General features: G+C 44.3%; 1 protein-coding gene across 2 annotated transcripts in view; it reads left to right on the top strand.

Annotated features, from left to right (window-relative positions):
- The window catches only part of PCGF3 (polycomb group ring finger 3), a 711,906-nt gene that overhangs the window by 115,495 nt on the left and 575,893 nt on the right, over positions 1-20,518 (top strand). The gene's annotated exons all lie outside the window — the stretch shown is intronic.

Genomic DNA, 20,518 nt, shown 5'->3' on the forward strand with positions numbered 1-20,518 from the left:
TACCCGTAACCTCCGCTCACGGGACAAATCCCTCCTCTCAGTACCGTTCTCCACCACCGCCAACTCCAGACTCCGCCCTTTCTGCCTCGCCTCACCCTATGCTTGGAATAAACTCCCTGAGCCCATACGCCAAGCCCCATCCCTACCCATCTTCAAATCCTTGCTCAAAGCCCACCAATGTCGCTTTCGGCACCTAACCATTGTACCTGTATCCAGGAAATCTAGACTGCCTCAATCTTGATTGACTGCACTTTTTGTCCTTTAGATTGTAAGCTCCTTTGAGCAGGGACTGTCCTTCTTTGTTAATTGTACAGCACTGCACAATCCTGGTAGTGCTTTAGAAATGTTAAATAGTAGTAGTAGTAGTAATACTTGATAAGAAATAAGGTATCTAATTAAATTCCTAAAGATATGCAGGCTTGGGTGATTTATTTCTTCCTAGGTATTAGTGGGTGGACCACCATATTGGGAGGGATAAATTCACTCTAAACATACAAGGAATAGCCCAGGCTTCTTTTATTGGGGCAATCAAGTCCCTGCCCGAGGGCGCCAAAAATGTGTAAGCCTGTCCCTTGTCCCTGGGGAGGGGAAAACACTTCAGCCCTAGGGGCTGGAATAAGAGAGAAAATCAGACTTAGATATAGGCGCAACCAGTAAAAATCTTTATTGGTATGTCACTAAGCCAATACAAAATAATTGTTCTCTCTGGAGCAGGTTGTCACCAGTAGCCAGATGCACAGACTGAATAACAAAACTTTCTTAGCCATCACATATATACTGTTGTAAGTTTTGTTTCTCCCAAATCATGTGATTTCTCCTAAACTAACTTATGATCATATATGGATTTTCCTGTAATATTCTGTTATTTTTTATTTGTATCCATATATGGCAATTTCTTACATTGTATCTTCCTCTCCTCTTGTGTGCACATGCACACTTTGTGGCAATTGGCTAATTTCTTATCAGTAAAGCGTGCTCACAGCGTCCAAATCACCATGTAGGAAGCAAATAAATATTATAAGAAACCTGGTGTCCTATCTGACAGGAACAACTTCTTCTTTGGAGGGTCCTCAGTCTCTCATCACCACCAAGGTTATATCCAATTATATCTGCCATATATGGACTGCATAGCCTCTTTCAAAATATCGCCTTGACATATACTCCCCATTTCCTGAGAAAGCACTGTAGGTTACATGCAGTTGCAGGAAGAGAGTAAAAATATGTGGAGAACAGTGAGTCTAGGAAAACTGAGGTCTAACAGGGCCATATTACAGGCCTAGTACCATATAACAGGTCTAGGATAGGAAGGAATATACACTTCCTAAACAAAAAGTCCATAGACCATTATTAAATTGACTTGGGGAAAACCCACTGCTTATTTCTGGGATACACAACTCACAGGTGGTGGAATATATCGTGTTAAGTGCTGTCGGTTAGTGACTAACCGACAGCACTTAACACAATAGATTCCACCACCTGTGAGTTGTGTAGCATTTACGATATAGAGATGGAATATTGCCATTGATTTTTTGACAGTATTTCTGGGTTAAGCAGCATAAAATGTATTTAGTTTTCTGGGATCTTGCCAGGTATTTGTGATCTGGATTGGCCACTGTTGGAAACAGGATTTTGGGCTTGATGGACCTTTGGTCTGTCCCAGTGTGACAATACTTATATATTGCACAGAATGAAGGTCATATTGATGTGATTCACAAGTGTGAAACGGTGAACTATGATAGGGGATAAAGGCACTGAGCCCGCAAATAGGTGGGAAAATGTGGGATACAAATGCAACAAATAAAGGAGTAGGATTGACCAATTATGGTGAAATGAAGATACTTGTCCCTTGATTGCCCTATATAAAGGGAGTTCACCTAGGGGTGGGTGGGAATATAGAGTCAGACCCTGCATCAGCAATTTTAAGTTATAGGCAATAAGATGAAGACAAATTAGAAACTTTTAGAGGTCAGGCCCCCTGCAAGCGAAATGATATATTTTTTTGTCTTTTGTAAAATAAGAATAGAACCAGGTAATCAGGAAGATATTAAGACACAGGTAACATCTGTTTACAATCAAGCCAAGTCTGAAAATGCTCAGCATAACTCTGACAGCTCACATGGTAAACTTAAGTTCTGTTTTTTTTTTCTTTTACCACACAGCTGTATACAAATTGCCCCTCTTTCAGAGGTAAGCAGTCTGAGTCACCAGGTGCTATTTAACCAAAATAGCTGTTAAGTCCGTTAAAATGGGCGAGTATTGGTATGGGGGTTTTCCAAGGCCCCCTCCCCTCGCCGCTGCAAGGCCCCCTGCCCTCCCTCCTTCCCTGCTAGCTCCAAGGCCCCCCTCTGTCCCTCCCTCCCAGTATTGACGCGGGGGCGGGACAGAAAGGGAAGTCTCTACTGCGCATCTGCGGGTGAGTACGGTCACTCGCAATTTATATGTTTGATTGAATTAAATCTCTGTCACTGAAAATTCAAAACACAATTCTAATAAACACACCTTTAAGACAGACACCAGAGTCACCAAATTCTGTGTAACCAAATTGATTGGATTAAGTCACTTGGCACAGCTATAGAAATGATTTGTAGTAGTAGTAGCTTCAAAACACAGTTCAATAAAAGCACCTTTAAGTCTGTATTGACAGTTATGAAATCACAATGCAACAACAATTTTAAGTTATAGGCAATAGGATGAAGACATTAGAAACTTTTAAAGGTCAGACCCTCTGCAAGTGGAAAGACAGGGTTTTTATGTTTGTTTTTTTTAAATAAGATAGAATAGAATCAGGTAATCAGGAGAATATTAAGTCACAGGTAGCATCAATTTACAATCAAATTAAGACACAGTATCATCAGTGTACAATCATACCGACTATAAAACCCTACTCTCTGTTTTCTATCTTTTAACCAGTTTTTAATCCACAGTAGAACACTACCTGCTATCCCATAACTCTCCAATTTCATCTGGAGTCTTTCATGAGGCACTTTGTCAAACGCCTTTTGAAAATACTCTGTTCTAATAATCAGTCCACAGTTTCCCTATTAGCCACTTCTCCAGCACCGAGCCAGAAAGGTGCTGGAGAAGTGGCTATGTGACCATGCTCTCCAGTATCCACATAGTACCCTGATGTGTTACTCTTAACCAAGCAGGGTAGAGCAAGGCAAAGCGTAACTTTATTTCAAACAGTTTGGAGCATATCTGAGCATAATTGCATTGTTGTGTTGCCACTTTTGCAAAGTAAACCTATAAACAAAGGAGTGGAGGAGTAGCCTAGTGGTTAGTGCAGTGGAATTTGATCCTGGGGAACTGAGTTCGATTCCCACTGTAGCTCCTTGTAACTCTGGGCAAGTCACTTAAACCCTCCATTGTCCCTGGCAAAATAAGTATCTGAATATATGTAAACCGCTTTGAATGTAATTGCAAAATCCTCAGAAAGGTGGTATATCAAGTCCCATTTCCCTTTCCCTTTCTATTGGCATCAGATAAAGACTTCCCTCCCCACAGAGCTTGCAGAATGGTGGTCCTATGTGCAAAGTTTATTTTGAATATCACTACTAGGGGCTGCGTTGCAGCAAGTTGTCTAGGGCTCACCTGATGAACTCGCTTCACTTTCGGGTATCTCAGGTGTTTGAGGAGTTGAAGCGACTGAGCAAACCACGCATCCAAGAACCCCAGCATTTATTTACCCTCTAACAATTCGGTTAAGCCCACTAACCTGAGATTACATATTCAAGACTGCACTGCTACAGTTCCCTCCCCACCCCCAACTAGTACTGCGAATCCTTCACTATGCTCACACAGTTCAGCCTCGCTGGTTCTTTGTTGAAAAGCTGCAAAGTCATGGGTTACATCATCTAACGTTCCTTGAATGCTTTCCAGTTTAGCGTCTTATAGGAGCAGCCAATTCTCTAGCTTGGATACTAATGCAGTCGGTACCTTGGCAGTCACCTTTGCTACCCATAAAGAGATAACTGTATGACTGGTCAGACTGTGGGGCACCACTTTGTTCTTATCCACGGGTCTGGTGGACTCCCCGTCTCCCGTGTTTTTTTTCTGCCTTGCCACCACGCTCTACTTCAACTCCTTTTGCCTCCACTATAGTTCACACAACTTTTGAGTTAATTGGAGATTGGTTGATAGCCTTTTTATTGGGGTTTTCAGGCAAATGGCAGGAGAAGCTCCACTCTGCTACTGCTACTACTACTACTTATCATTTCTAAAGTGCTACTAGACATACGCAGCGCTGTACATTTGAACATGAAGAGACAGTGCCTGCTCGACAGAGCTTACAATCTAATTATGACAAACAGGACACACAAGAAATAAGGGAATATTAAAGTGAGGATGATAAAATAAGGGTTCTGAACAAGTGAATAAGGGTTAGGAGTTAAAAACAGCATCAAAAAGGTGGGCTTTTAGATTTGAAGACGGCCAGAGATGGAGCTTGACGTACCGGCTCAGGAAGTCTATTCCAGGCATATGATGCAGCAAGATGAAAGGAACGGAGTATGGAGTTAGCAGTGGAAGAGAAGGGTGCAGATAGGAGAGATTTACCCAGTGAACGGAGTTCCCTGGGAGGAATGTAGGGAGAGATGAGAGTGGAGAGGTACTGAGGAGCTGCAGAGTATTTTATATTTATTTGTAGCATTTGTATCCCACATTTTCCCACCGATTTGCAGGCTCAATGTGGCTTACATTTGCCGTAATGGCGGTTGCCATTTCCGGGTAACAGAATTACAAATTGTATTGCGTTAAGGTGCATACATACATGATAACAAACATGGAACATAACATATATGGAACAGATCAATGTATATATATATACCATGTGCATACATACATGGTAAAGAGGAATAAATTATGGTATTGCATGAAGGTTCCTGAGTAGTAAATTGGATAGAAACATACATTAGGTCATCGACTACAGAGAGACCATATTCAGCATAAGGTTAAAGTGGTATTGCTAAATGGTATAAGTAAATGCACTTATAGGTCAATAAGAGGAGTTTGAACTGTATGCGGAAACGGATAGGAAACCAGTGAAGTGACTTGAGGAGAGGGCTAATATGAGCATAAAGACACTGGCGGAATACTAGTCGTGCAGCAGAATTTTGAACAGATTGAAGAGGAGAGAGATGGCTAAGTGGGAGACCTGTGAGAAGCAAGTTGCAATAGTCTAAGCGAGAGGTGGTAAGAGTGTGGATGAGGGCTCTGGTAGTGTGCTCAGAAAGGAAAGAGCAAATTTTGGTGATATTATAGAGAAAGAAACGACAGGTTTTAGCAGTCTGCTGAATATGTGCAGAGATGGAGAGGGAGGAGTCGAAGATGACCCCAAGGTTACAAACTGATGAGACAGGAAGGATGAGAGTGTTCTCCACAGAAATAGAGAATGGGGGAGGAGGAGGAGAGGTTGGTTTAGGGGGAAAGATGAGAAGCTCAGTCATGGTCATGTTTAGTTTCAGATGGCGCAGAGACATCCAGGCAGCAATGTCAGACAGGCAGGCTGATACTTTGGCCTGGATTTCGGCTGAGATTTCTGGTGTGGAGAGGTAGATCTGGGAGTCATCAGCGTAAAGATGATACTGAAAACCATGGGATGAGATCAGAGTACCAAGGGAAGAAGTATAGATGGAGAAAAGAAGAGGTCTCAGGACAGATCCCTGAGGTACACCAACTGACAGTGGGATAGAAGTAGAGGAGGATCCACTAGAGTATACATTAAAGGTACGCTGGGAGAGATAAGAAGAAAACCAGGAAAGAACAGAGTCCTGAAATCCAAGTGAGGACAGCGTATCAAGGAGTAGGCTGTGATCAACAGTGTCAAAAGCAGCAGATAGATTGAGAAGGCGTCCCAAGCATGGCGTTACATGATCCTTCACATAGTGTTGAATTTATATATAAATCACGGGTTCAACCTTAAGAGGATATTGTCTACATTTCCTCCCCTCCATGATATAATTGGTCTGCTAAGAATCAGAAATCTATGATCTTCAAAATTGTGGTTCTTAAGAGTCAAATGTTCAACCAGAGGGTTCTCAATAATTTTTCTTTTAATTGCACTCCTGTGCTCTGTCAGTCTTATAGAAACATGATGGCAAATAAGGGCCCGATAATTACATCTTCTTTGTTTTCCCAATATAAGTTAATTTTGATAGGCGGCAGTGCTGATGGGGCAGTTAATTCTTTGATTCCTATTCTTATAAGCTAACAAAGGATTATTTTCTGCAAAGGAATTTAGAGATTGCACTATATGGCAGTGTTCTCTCAAAATAGAGACAGTTACCCGGATTCAATGAACCCAAAATTGTGCATATAAATTTGGGCTCACACAATTTGAGTAACTGTTACGTCTGTTCTCCCCTCGCCCTCTGGTGGCCAGAACCGGCTGGCTGCATTAGATTGTTTGTGTGATGTCACCCGTTCCAGATTTCAGCACACTCCGGTCCGGATCTTCCAGACTGCCGGACCTGCTTGTTTTGTTTGTACCTGCACAGCACCCTTAGTTGCCTGGTGATTGCAGCAGCTGAGCCTCAGCTGCTGCTGGGCTTATTAGCCATTTTGAAACTCTGTGCTTGGCCTTTGCTTTGCGTCTAAGGCCCTGGTATGTTGGTGCTTCTGCACTTCAGCCTGAGTTTGTTTCCTTGCTCTAATTCTTGTCTGAAGTCTTGCCTGTTCTAGTTAGTCTGTGTTTAGTTTAGGGTATTGCTTGTTTACTGTATTGCTTGTTTCCCAGTCTTGTGTCTTGTTTGTATGTCTTTGTCTAGTTCTGGGTTTTTCTGTGTTTGTTCCCTGCTTCAGTGGCTGCTTGCAGCTTTCAGTCCTGTCCTTTAGCCTATCCTTTTCCTGCCTTGCTGTCCCTGTGCTGCCTAGCTGTTATCCAGTCCTGCCCTGTCCAGTAAGTCCTGCCGGCCACCTGAAGCCTGGAGCTCAACTCTTGGTGAAAAGTGGCCAGGTGCAGGTGAAGCCTAACTGTTTGTCAGAGATATACCCTGTCTCTAGCGTGGGGTGGTTTTGCCTGCCATTGCCGCTCCTCGGCAGTGGCTCAAGGGCTCACAAACCCAGTTTCCAGCTTTGAAAACGTGACAGTAATGAGCCAATTAGTGCCAATAATTGGGTACTAACAATTGGCATTAATTGGCAACAATTTGGATTAGTGTGCGCATCATTTAGTGTGTAACTGAAGAGGGCATAGTCATGGGAGGGGCATAGGCAGGTCAGGGGCATTCAGTAACGATGCACAAAATATTATAGAATTCTGGAGATCCGCGCCTAATTTACATGTAAGGATTTACGCCATTTACACAACATTCTGGGGAAGGGGGAGCCTATTCCGAAAGGATGAGCTCCACCTTAACCAGGGTGGGACCAGGCTGCTGGCATCGGCATTTAAAAAGGACATAGAGCAGCTTTTAAACTAGAAATGGGAAGGCCGACAGTCGCTCAAAAGCACGTGGTTCGGGATAAGGTATCTTGCATGGATACCTCACAACAGGGAAGATAGGATTTCTGGATAGTGAGGTTGCACAACAGACCGTGGTAGGCCAGGTGCCCTTAAATACAACTAAAGATCAGACAAAAGATCGCAAATCAATAGTGGCAAGTACTAAGCATCATGCAAATAGGAACATCAAACATACTCTGAAATGTCTATATGCAAATACCAGGAGTCTAAAAAATAAGATGGGAGAGTTGGAATATATTGCACTAAATGAAAAATTGGATATAATAGGCATTACTGAGACCTGGTGGAAGGAGGATAACCAGTGGGACACTGTCATACCGGGGTACAAAGTATATCGTAGTGATAGGGTGGACCGGACTGGTGGAGGGGTAGCATTGTATATTAACGAGAGCCTTGACTCAGATAGATTACAAATACAGCAGGACACAAATCACACCTTTGAATCATTGTGGGTTGAAATTCCATGTATAAAAGGGAAAAGGACGGTGATAGGAGTGTACTACCGTCCGCTTCGCCAGGATGAGCAGGTAGACGCAGAAATGATAAAAGAAATCAGAGTCGCAAACAAAATGAGAATGTGATAATAATGGGTGACTTCAATTATCCAAATATAGACCTGGGTAAATGTAACATCGGGACACGCTAGAGAGGTACAATTCCTTGATGAAATCAAGGACAGCTTTATGGAGCAGCTGGTGCAGGAGCCAACGAGAGAAGGAAAAATTCTAGACTTGGTCCTTAGTGGAGCGCATGATCTGGTGAGGGACGTTATGGTACTGGGGCCGCTTGATAACAGTGATCATAATATGATCAGTTTTGATATCAACCTTGAAGTAACTATACACAGGAAGTCAAATACGTTAGCGTTTAACTTTAAAAAAGGAGACTATGATAAAATGAGAAGAACGGTTGAAAAAAAACTTAGGGGGGGCAACTGAGAGGGTAAAAACTGTACAACAGGCATGGACGCTGTTCAAAAATACCATCCTGGAGGCCCAGGCCAAACATATTCCGCAAATTAGAAAAGAAAGACGGAAGTCCAAAAGACAGCCAGCGTGGTTGAAAAGTGAGGTCGAAGGAATCTATTAGGGCTAAAAGAAACGCCTTCAGAAAATGGAAAAAGGAACCGTCTGAAAATAACAAGAAGCAGCATAAGGAGTGTGAAAGCAAATGCAAGGCGCAGATAAAAGAAGGTCAAGAGGGATTACAAAAAAAAGATAGCATTAGAGGCAAGAAAACATAGCAAAATTTTTTTTGGTATATTAAAAGCAGGAAGCCGGCAAAAGAATTGGTTGGGCCGCTGGATGACCGAGGGGGTAAAAGGGGTGATCAAGGAAGATAAAGACGTAGCGGAGAGATTGAATGAATTCTTTGTTTCGGTCTTCACCGAGGAAGATTTGGGTGGGATACTGATGTCAGAAATGGTATTTCAAGCGGACGAGTCGGAGAAACTTACTGACTTCACGGTAAACCTGGAGGACTTAATGGGGCAGTTCAGCAAACTGAAGAGTAGCAAATCTCCTGGACAGGATGGTATTCATCCTAGAGTACTGATAGAACTGAAAAATGGGCTTGTGGAGCTACTGTTAGTGATATGCAATTTATCCTTAAAATCGAGTGTGGTACCGGAAGATTGGAGGGTGGCCAATGTAACGCCGATTTTTAAAAAGGGTTCCAGGTGAGATCTGGGAAATTATAGACCGGTGAGTCTGACATCGGTGCTGGGGAAAATGGTAGAGGCTATTATCAAAAACAAAATTACAGAGCACATCCGAGGGCATGGATTACTGAGACCAAGTCAGCATGGCTTTTGTGTGGGGAAATCTTGCCTGACCAATTTACTTCAATTCTTTGAAGGAGTAAACAAACATGTGGACAAAGGGGAGCCGGTTGATATTGTGTATCTGGATTTTGAAAAGGCGTTTGACAAGGTACCTCATGAAAGGCTACAGAGGAAATTGGAGGGTCATGGGATAGGAGGAAATGTCCTATTGTGGATTAAAAACTGGTTGAAGGATAGGAAACAAAGAGTGGGGTTAAATGGGCAGTATTCACAATGGAGAAGGGTAGTTAGTGGGGTTCCTCAGGGGTCTGTGCTAGGACCGCTGCTTTTTAATATATTTATAAATGATTTAGAGATGGGAGTAACTAGCAAGGTAATTAAATTTGCTGATGACACAAAGTTATTCAAAGTCGTTAACTCGCGACAGGATTGTGAAAAATTACAGAAGGACCTTACGAGACTGGGAGACTGGGCGGCTAAATGGCAGATGACGTTTAATGTGAGCAAGTGCAAGGTGATGCATGTGGGAAAAAAGAACCCGAATTATAGCTACGTCATGCAAGGTTCCACGTTAGGAGTTTCGGACCAAGAAAGGGATCTGGGTGTCGTCTTCGATAATACACTGAAACCTTCTGCTCAGTGTGCTGCTGCAGCTAGGAAAGCGAATAGAATGTTGGGTATTATTAGGAAAGGTATGGAGAACAGATGTGAGGATGTTATAATGCCGTTGTATCGCTCCATGGTGCGACCGCACCTTGCGTATTGTGTTCAATTCTGGTTGCCGCATGTGAAGAAAGGTATAGTAGAATTGGAAAAGATGCAGCGAAGGGCGACTAAAATGATAGCAGGGGTGGGACGACTTCCCTATGAAGAAAGACTAAGGAGGCTAGGGCTTTTCAGCTTAGAGAAGAGACGGCTGAGGGGAGACATGATAGAGGTATAAAAAATAATGAGTGGAGTGGAACAGGTGGATGTGAAGTGTTCACGCTTTCCAAAAATACTAGGACTAGGAGGCATGCGATGAAATTACAGTGTAGTAAATTTAAAACAAATCGGAGAAAATGTTTCTTCACCCAACGCATAATTAAACTCTGGAATTCGTTGCCGGAGAACGCGGTGTAGGCGGTTAGCTTGGCAGGGTTTTAAAAGGGGTTAGACTGTTTCCTAAAGGCCAAGTCCATAAACCACTACTAAATGGGAAAAATCCACAATTCCAGGAATAACATTGTATGTTTTGGAAGCTTGCCAGGTGCCCTTGGCCTGGATTGGCCGCTGTCGTGGACAGGATGCTGGTCTTGATGGACCCTTGGTCTTTTCCTAGTGTGGCATTACTTATGTACTTATGTACATGTTTCAGTAGGTGTACATCCTTGCACCAAAAAGTTGGGTATGGATCCCAATGCTATGCACTTTTCTATAAATGGCATTGAACTTAGAGCACTATTTATAGAATAGCACTCGGTGCATATTTTTCAGCGTCCACATTTAGATGCCATTTACTGAATCTATGTGTGAATTCCAGAATGGTAACAATTCTGTCTTCTTTCGTTTTTCTTTTGTTTTCAAAAGGAGTATCCTGCGGTAAGCTATTTTAGGCACAGGTGAAGTTGCAGCTCTTATTTCTATGGTGCTTTACTGTATGCAGAGTGTGGCTTCTTGGAGGTTCAGTTTAATTTGCGTGAGTGTGTGTGTGTGTGTATATATATATATATATATATATATATATATATTTCTCCTATATAATAATCAGTGAATCTGCGTCCCTGGATGGCTGGGTGGGTGCGTAACCGTATGCAAATGACATATACGTAATCGGCTCGCCTCCAGTCTTCCCTTTCCTCTCAGTGTCCCGCCCTCGTGGAAAGAGGAAATTACATCAGAGGAGGACGGGACACTGAGAGAGAAGGAAAGGGAAGGCTGGAGGTGAGCTGAGGCTGCTGCGCCTTCAGGTAAAATGGAAGGAAAGGAGGGCTGTTGTGAGAGAAGAGGGTGGGCAGGTGAGGACAGGGGTTGAACTGTAACTCAGGTGCTTAAAAGGGGGGCAGGTAGGGGTGGGACGAGTAATTGGACATGGAGGGGAAGGGAGAATCACTGGACATGGAGAGGAGGGGAGAATCGCTGGACATGGGATGGGAGGGCAGGGGAGAATCGCTGGACATGGAGGGGAGGGCAGGAGAGAGATGAGACATCGCTTACACAAGAGCCTTCGTAGAGCTCGTTTCATTTTTGGAGAAATGGGCTTTTTTTGCTTTTGTATGTGTGTATATATATATAGATATATATATAGATATTTCTACTTTTTGTTTGTGGTCACTTAGTCTGTACTCTCTGGGTCTATTTGTTGTCTAAGTATGTGACTGAGACCAGGTATTCTGTTTGCATGGAAATTCTATGTAGGGATGTTTAGTAATCTGAGATGTTCAGTTATCCCAGTAGGTGTATTCATGTTATAGAGCCGCCTTCAAAATAGTGCCATTGACTCCTATTGACAGTCTTACAGTATTATCACTGGAGGTCAAGCTGCTATATAAGGGCTTTTTTTTCTTTTGTATGGTGGCTTGAACCCTTTAGTGGTGCCATTTTGAAGAAGGCAGCCACCAGGGCAATAAAGAGTGGGGACTGATCCTGCTGTTGTCGCCCCTGTGACCTCTGGGGTGAGTTGAGGTTATGCAGGTGGGCTGGCTCACTAGTGGGGAGCTGACGTAGCGAGAGTACTGAGGTGGGGAGGTGGGATGCATTGATGTGAGGCTCAGGGTGCCACAGTGCCTTGAGCTGGTCCTTTTACTATGTTACTGTGGATTTTAAAGTTGATGTTATTAATCCACTTGGGGACAAATGACCTGGACAATAATTGCAATGGCAAAACAAACAGCAGTGACCATCAATGAAGAGGCAAAACAGTCAGGAGAAACATAATAAACAGGACTCGACACAGCCGTGTTTCAGCAAGTATTGCCTGCATCAGGGGTCTGTAATTTTGTGTCATATATTCTGTGAGGAAGCAGGCAACTACAAGGACCAGAATGCACTGCAGCAGCAAGAGAGCCAGAGTCAGGGGGAGGACTCTAGGCAGGAGAGGGTAAAGCCAGATGTTAATTGGAAAATTGAACCAGCTGTGAGAGGGTTTGAGGCAGCTTCATTAGGAAAAGGGTGGAAAGCTGTAGGGAGGAGTTGGAGTAGATGGAAACACTGGAGCAGCTCTCTCTGGAAACGCTGACAACTGGAGAAGGAAAGTAAAGACTTCTGTTGGACTGTTTGAGTTTAAGAACCTGTCTTTAAGTTGAGAAGGTTTATCTAGCAGGCTCTGAGGAAAGGGCCCTTTTGTTGTGTTTGAGTTAAAGAGAATGTTTATGTTAAAGAAGCAATCAGCCATAAGGAGTGTGTTAAAAGGCCATTAATAAAACCCTTAACTCTAAGAAGCCTGGTGTTGGTGAGCGTTTATGTTGAAGAGAAAGAGGAGGCAGCCAGCTCCCCAGTGTGTGAGGCCGAGTCCTGGTGTGTGGCCGAGCAGGGAAGAGCACAGCAGTGATTGTCTGTGAGAGAGGCTAAGCAGGGTCAGCCCTGGCCGGGTCCTGGAAGGGTGACCAGCTTCACAATTCATATTTGAACAGGTGCTCAATATCAATTTGTAGCTTAAACATTCAGAATTCATCATCGCTTTCATTTACAATATCCAGCCACCCTAAAAATATTAGTGAATGGAGCATGGCAAACATTTACTACACCGGAGGCGGCGATTGAATGGATAAGTCAGCAACCTACTTGAATAAAATAGGTATCCTACTCATTAATGGATGTGAGTCCAGGAAGTTAGGTGATGGTAGAATCCAGAGGCTGAAGACAAGAGAGAGACAACGCAAACATACCTGACAGCTTGGGATACAGACAATAAGGACATGGACAAATAACAAATCAGTAATGGACAAAGGATGAGAAGCTGATTACCAGACAGGTTTGGCTCATAGTAGTTAGAATGAGCATTTTTCTATCTTGGATTGTGTGTTTTTAGTTCTAACAGTTTTCAAAACAAAGTGTATATTATGGTTAAGGGGGATTTAATGTACAATAGGAATGTTGATAGAATGGATGGGGGATGGGGTAATCCTCGCGTTATAGACCGACCTGACTGCCCAACTAATAGGGCAGCGAGAGTAGAGGGGTTGTTTTAAAAGGGTAGGATGCTAGTAGGCATGGGGGGGGGGGGGGGTAGATAGGGAGGGTTGAAGAAGGGAGAGAAGGCTATTAGGTAAAGCAAAGGGGGGGGATGAGGGGGGAACTGACGCATATCCCTCAATGGGTAATGAATATATAGGTAGGGTGGGAAAAGAAACAAAAATGGAAACTTCTCATAGGATGCAAGATTGGGTGATAAGGCAAAGGTACATGCATGTAAGCAAAATTAATTGGAAAGTGACTCTCTGTTCTGGATGGCACGGGCCCCTGGGGGAGGCTGGGCGCCTGGGGGATCGCAGGTTATACAAAGGGAAATTAAAGATGGGAACAATTCAAAGCTATAATGGGTGATCCCTTGGTAAGGATAGTATCTTGGAATGTGTCAGGTATATCAACACCGATGAAACGTTATATCAACGCCGATGAAACGTTCCAAGATACAAAACTAGAACTCCACCGGGCAGACATAGCCTGTTTACAAGAGACCAAATTGACTGATGAACATAGGAAACTACAACAGCAATGGGTGGGCTTTTGTTATTATTCCTCGTCTGGAAGTAAACGGAGTGGCATAGTGGTTCTATTGTGAAAAGGGTTGCCCTGTCAGACTGAGCTGGTATATAAAGACAGAGGGAAGAGTTTTTTGCTACTTCGCCTCAACTATCAGGGCCAAAAGGTTTACTTATGCACAGTTTATGGCCCAAATGACTACTCCCCTTCATTTTTTCAAAGGACCTAGGACTCGCACACAGAAGCCCCTTGGATCTGGGCAGGAGATTTTAATAGATCGTTCAGCTCCTAGAATCTCCCTAGGGGTGAGAGGGAAGGGAAGCTTACCACAACTGTGCTCCTCTTTGGATCTGGTGGATCCCTGGCGCTTAGTAAACCCCACATGTAAGGACTACACACATCAGTCTAAAGTACATCAAACGTGGTCCAGAATCGACTACATCTTACTCTCTCAATCATGGTTTACCTGAGTCCAAAATCCCACTATTGGGGCAATGGTGGTATCCGACTATGCCCCAGTGTGGATAGATCTGGTAATAGGCGAAAGAACAGGTCAACCAGGTAGCTGGCATTTCCCTTCATGTCTCAAAAATGATGCAAAGTTAATAAAATTTTTACAGGCTAGATGGAAATATTATACAGAAAACAAATGCGGAGACCTGCGCTTCGCCTATAATATTTTGGGAAGCCTCAAAAGCAGTTTGCTCTGAGGAGATTTGATAGCATTTATGAGTGCCTGAGCAAAATGACTGTGAGTAGGGATAATAAGTTTGGAAAAGGAATACCAGCAAAAAACCCAAAAACTTAATGATACCCTCCAATACTAATCGCGATAATATGACGGCAACGTTAACGGCCTTAAATTCACTCATTCATGAAAAAAGTAAAACGCGATTCCAAGTTCATAAACGCAACTTTCAGAGATTTGGTAATAAACCCGGGAAAATGTTGGCACATGTAGTCCGCACAGCGACATCTTGCCAGATTATATCAGAGATTCTATTGCCAACAGGTCAAAGAGCCATAACACAGAAAGAGATCATAGAAGGGTTTCATGCCTACTTTAAACAAATGCTCCAAGACGACCAGCAGCCCTCTAATTTATCAATAACAGATTATCTGGAAGATGCAGGGATCCCATGTTTGCAGCAAGAGGTTTGCGACCAATTTACACACCCGTTGAGGCCTTTGGAAATCCAGAAAGTAATCAAATTGCTCCCGATAGATACCGCCCCAGGTCCGGACGGATTTACACATGAATATTATAAAATATTACAACAAATATGTGCACCGCTAGTAGCTTTTTATAATTTGGTGGTAGAATGGGGTACCTTTTCTATAGGAGAAAACGAGGCATTAATCACGTTAATCCCCAAGCCGGGAAGACCAAAGGATAAAGTAGAATCATGCCGACCGATCTCGCTACTAAACGCCGACTTAAAGATATTGGCAAGGGTCTTAGCAGACAGGCTGACTCCCCATATGGCAGCAGTAATAGGAGACCATCAAGTGGGCTTCGTGAAAGGCAGGAATGTGGTACAGAACATACGTAAGGTCCTGCTATCCATTGCGGAGTGTCAATCTAATAATGAACAACTTATTTTAGTCGGCCTAGACGCAGAGAAAGCCTTCGACAAAGTAAACTGGCAATATCTATCTCAAGTATTGGAGTATGTGGGTCTAGAAAGTTGGTATCTACAAGCCATAAAATCTTTATATGCTGGACCAACAGCGCGCCTCCTTATAAATGGATATAGAACGCCGAGCTTAGAGGTTCGGAAGGGGACAAGGCAGGGATGCCCTCTCTCGCCCATTCTGTTCCTATTTTACCTAGAACCCTTACTAAGAACAATACAAAAAGACCCAGATATCACAGGAGTTCCCTTAGCGGGACAACAGGTAAAAGTTTTAGCCTTTGCTGACGATCTATTTCTCCCTCTTACTAGCCCCAGAATTCACTTAACCAGCTATTGTCAGCCATTGATGAATTTGGCTTTATCTCTGGGTTTTCACTGAATCGTCAAAAATAAGTAGCAGTGCCCACTCAAACAATAACACAGCAGAGCTGGGAGGGGACTTTCCCACTTCGGTGGGAAAAGGACATGGTTAAATACTTGGGAGTATACATAACTACAGATTTAACACAACTCATGAGTATTAACATGAAAGGGTTAAAAAATCAAATAACTGAGGCCTTTAAAAGATGGAAAGGGTTACCCTTGTCGATCTTGGGACGTATAGCCTTATACAACATGATTCTGTTCCCCAAATGGATTTATGTATGTCAAACCATTTCCATGTTGCTTACGGGTAAAGATGAGAGATGGTTACACAAACAAATATCTGACTTTGTCTGGCAGGGCAAATGAGCACGAATTCCATTGACAATGATGTTGCCTAGGAGGAAGAGTGGGTTAGGACTCTTAAATCTAAGGCTATTTGTGGTGGCAAGTTGTGCTCGTCACTTATCAGACTGGTTCCGAGGGAAGAATTTTTTCTCGTGCATGTTAGCAGAAACGACTAGCCTCAAGCCATTGCATTTCTCGTACTGGCTGCACGCACCGGCGGGAAGGACTCCTAATCTAGGATACTACTCAGCAATTTAACGCCCTCTCCGCTGGGCATGGAGGTGGTTGTGCAGGTCTCATGACTTGAACCCAGAGATTACCCCTTTGCTCCCCATTGCGGGCAATCTGGCTTTCCCAGGGGGGATTCTTCTGAGACCTTTCACAGGTGGTCCACTAGGGGCATTCAGTACCTTTTCCATGTACTCACAGAGCAGGGAGCCATTAAATCGTTTGAAAAATTGTGTGAAGAATTTGGTGTAAAAGAAACAGACAGATTTGCTTATTTTCAATTGAGACATTATGTTAACTCGCTAAAACCCCCAGGGGTTGACAGCATAAGTATGGGATTACCTAAATGAACTAATGGATCTAGAGGCTCATCAAAGAACTCCCCTAAAATATTTCCATTGTTACCTGAGAGACTTAACTCCTAAATACGAGTTCTCTAAAGTGGCACAGCAATGGAGTCTGGAACTGAGTCTGAGACTCTCACCTGATCAACTGGAAGCAAGCTTACAGTCTATGTATCGCCTCACGGAAAATGCAAGTTGGTGGGAGAAAAACTACAAATTTTTGTTACGACTACACATATCTCCACATAGAGCGTACAAAGCGACTCTAAGACAGAATAGCAAATGCCCCCGATGTACAAATGGAAATGCCCACTTAGGCCATATGTTTTGGAATTGCATGGTGATTCAAATCTTTTGGAGAGACTTGGCGCAACATGTATTGAGACTATGGAAGATTACATGGAAACCGGCACCAAGACAGCTGTTTGATTATTTTCAAATCCCGGGTGTGAAACCACGGGGATTAAGGGGTTTCCTTCAACGAATAATTCTGATGGCAAAAAAGGTGATTCTCCAACTATGGCTAGAGCAGAAGGGTCCATCAATAGCTCACTGGAGATCAGCAATGATACACTTCTGCTCCTTGGAAAGCTCTGGAATTGCAGACCTGGCCTCTCGAAAAGGTGACTTATTTTGTACAATGTGATTACCATTCTGGGAGTCACTCACTCCAACTGCACGCAGTAGAATCTTTCACTCTTAAAAACTGAGAACTAATCAAAAGAGGGAAATGAGAAGGAGAAGCGAATAATATAAGACAAAATGGGGGTGGGGGGAGGTTGGAGAGGGGAGGGAAAGGGATGGGTGGGAGGGAAATAATGGATGGAGAAACTAAAAAGTTTGGTAATTGATGGAATATATTAGGCATGTAAGGATAAGATCATTATGGTTGTAAAGTTTATATATGGTGTTAAATATCCTGTATAACATGATAATAAACAAGATATTAAAAAAAAACATTCAAAAATGTCGTGCTGCAATCACTTTCGTTCCTAACAGCGTCCAACAATGACACGCAATTACGGACCTCTGATGCAGGCAATACTTTTCCAAAACATGGTCGTGCCGGGTCTTATTATTAAAGATCATATTTTAATGTTTCTCCTTACTGTTTTGCCTTTTTATTGATGGTCACCGCCATTTGTTTTGCTTTTGGTACTTTCATGGAGACCCTTCTCTTGTTGTTTTTACTGGACAATAATAGGCCACTTGTAACATAGACAGCTTTTCAGAAGGTAGAGGAAGAGGCTTAAGATTTTGGTATAGACTGTAGGTTTTTGTGAAGTACTAACTGCTTGTTTCTTAATTAACACAATATACAATCCTATATAATAATTCTCACCTCCAATGTTCTAATCTTGCTGGCTGGGACCGTGGCTCCTTTGGAGTTGGTCTGCTAGGCTCCAAAGCTCTTGCTGACGTCACTGGACCCATTATGACAAGCAACCAATGAAAATCAAACCCACTCACAGCTGATCCAAACCCCCCCCCCCCCCCAAACACAAACTGGTACGCGCATATTTGACAGATAACCAACTGATGCGGACCACAACCTCCCTCCACAGATACCGGCATCAGCAAAAAAAAAAAAAAAAAGCTCCACACTGCCTGACACGAAACACTCCCTCCACAGTTACCGGTGTGCAGGACACCGCGCTCAGTTTCGGAGTACTGGTAGGGAGGCGACGCTCACTGACTTTAATGCATAAGTACATAAGTAATGCCATACTGGGAAAAGACCAAGGGTCCATCGAGCCCAGCATCCTGTCCACGACAGCGGCCAATCCAGGCCAAGGGCACCTGGCAAGCTTCCCAAACGTACAAACATTCTATACATGTTATTCCTGGAATTGTGGATTTGCATGTTCCCTGACTTTCAAAAACTGTCTTCACCCACCCCCGAGACACTGCCCGCCCCTGTTGAAAACCCTCTCTCAGTCTCACACACACAATGTCTGTCTCACACGCACACACACTTACTTGCGATGTCTCCACCCATGCCGCTACCCTCCCCCCTCCGTGCATGTCGACATACAAGGGCGGCCTCCAAGACTTCAGCAGAAGTCTCGCGAGTCCACCGCTGGAATTCTCGGCGGCCATTTTGAAAACTGATCCGGCAGCGGGGGAGGGCCAGCACCAGCAGCGGGCAGTCAAGACCGAGGCAGGGGGAGAGGAGGGTCGCTGGACATGGGTGGCTGCAGGGGGGGCAGGGGGAGAGGATTGTCGCTGGGCATGGGTGGCTGAAGGGGGGGCAGGGGAGAGAGGAGAGTCGCTGGACATAGGTGGCTGCAGGGGAGACAGGAGGGTCGCTGGACATGGCTGGCTGGAGGGGGGGCAGGGGAGAGAGGAGAGTCGCTGGACATGAGTGGCTGGAGGGACACACACACTCTTTGTCAGTATCTCACACACACAGTGAATCACTCTCTCTCACACAGCCTCGCTGTCTCTCTCTGACTGAGACACACACACACAATCAATCGACATTCTGTCTTTCTCCCACACACTAAGTCGGCCCACACACACACACACACACTCTCTCTCTCTCTCTCTCTCTCTATCACACACACACACACACTCTCTCTCTCTCTCTCTCTCTCTCTCTCACACTCTCTCACACTCTCTCTCACACTCTCTCTCTCTCTCACTCTCTCACTCTCTCTCACTCACTCACACACACACACACCTACGGTTTTTAACACACACACTCCTCCCCTCCGTCTGGCCCCGCCGATCCCCCTCCGTGCATGTCGGCCCATCCCCCTCCAAATTCGCCACGCCCGCCCCTACCCCTCTGTCTCACATACATACAAATCCGCCTTATTTTCGAAAGAGAAAGACGCCCATATTTCGGCCCAAATCGGGAGATGGGCGTCTTTCTCCTGTGGGCGGCCAAATCGGTATAATTGAAAGCCGATTTTGGGCGTCTTCAACTGCACTCCGTCGCAGAAACGGCCAAAGTTGACGGAGGCGTGGTGAAGGCGGGACTGGGGCGTTATCATCGGCCGAACAGAAATGGGCGGCTTTCGCCGATAATGGAAAAAAAATAGCCATTTTTAGTGAGAATTTAGGTCACTTTTTTTGGACCCTTTTTTTTCCACGAAAAAGTCCCAAAAAAGTGCCCTAAATGACCAGATGACCACCGGAGGGAATCGGGGATGACCTCCCCTGACTCCCCCACTGGTCACTAACCCCCTCCCACCAAAAAAAAAGAACTTTAACAACTTTTTTCCCCAGCCTGTATGCCAGCCTCAAATGTCATACCCAGCTCCATCACAGCAGTATGCAGGTCCCTGGTGCAGTTGTTAGTGGGTGCAGTGCACTTCAGGCAGGCGGACCCAAGCCCATCCCCCCCCCCCCCCCACCTGTTACACTTGTGCTGGTTAATGCTGAGCCCTCCAACCCCCCCCCCCCCCCAAAACCCACTGTACCCACATGTAGGTGCCCCCCTTCACCTCTTAGGGCTATGGTAATGGTGTAGACTTGTGGGCAGTGGGTTTTGGGGGGATTTGGGGGGGCTCAGCACACAAGGGAAGGGTGCTATGCACCTGGGAGCTCTTTTACTGTTTTTTGTTAATTTGTAAAAGTGCCCCCTAGGGTGCCCAGTTGGTGTCCTGGCATGTGAGGGGGACCAGTGCACTACGAATCCTGGCCCCTCCCATGACCCAATGCC

The sequence above is a fragment of the Microcaecilia unicolor genome, chromosome 2, assembly GCF_901765095.1.
Source record: "Microcaecilia unicolor chromosome 2, aMicUni1.1, whole genome shotgun sequence".
In the NCBI taxonomy this organism is placed as follows: Eukaryota; Metazoa; Chordata; class Amphibia; order Gymnophiona; family Siphonopidae; genus Microcaecilia; species Microcaecilia unicolor.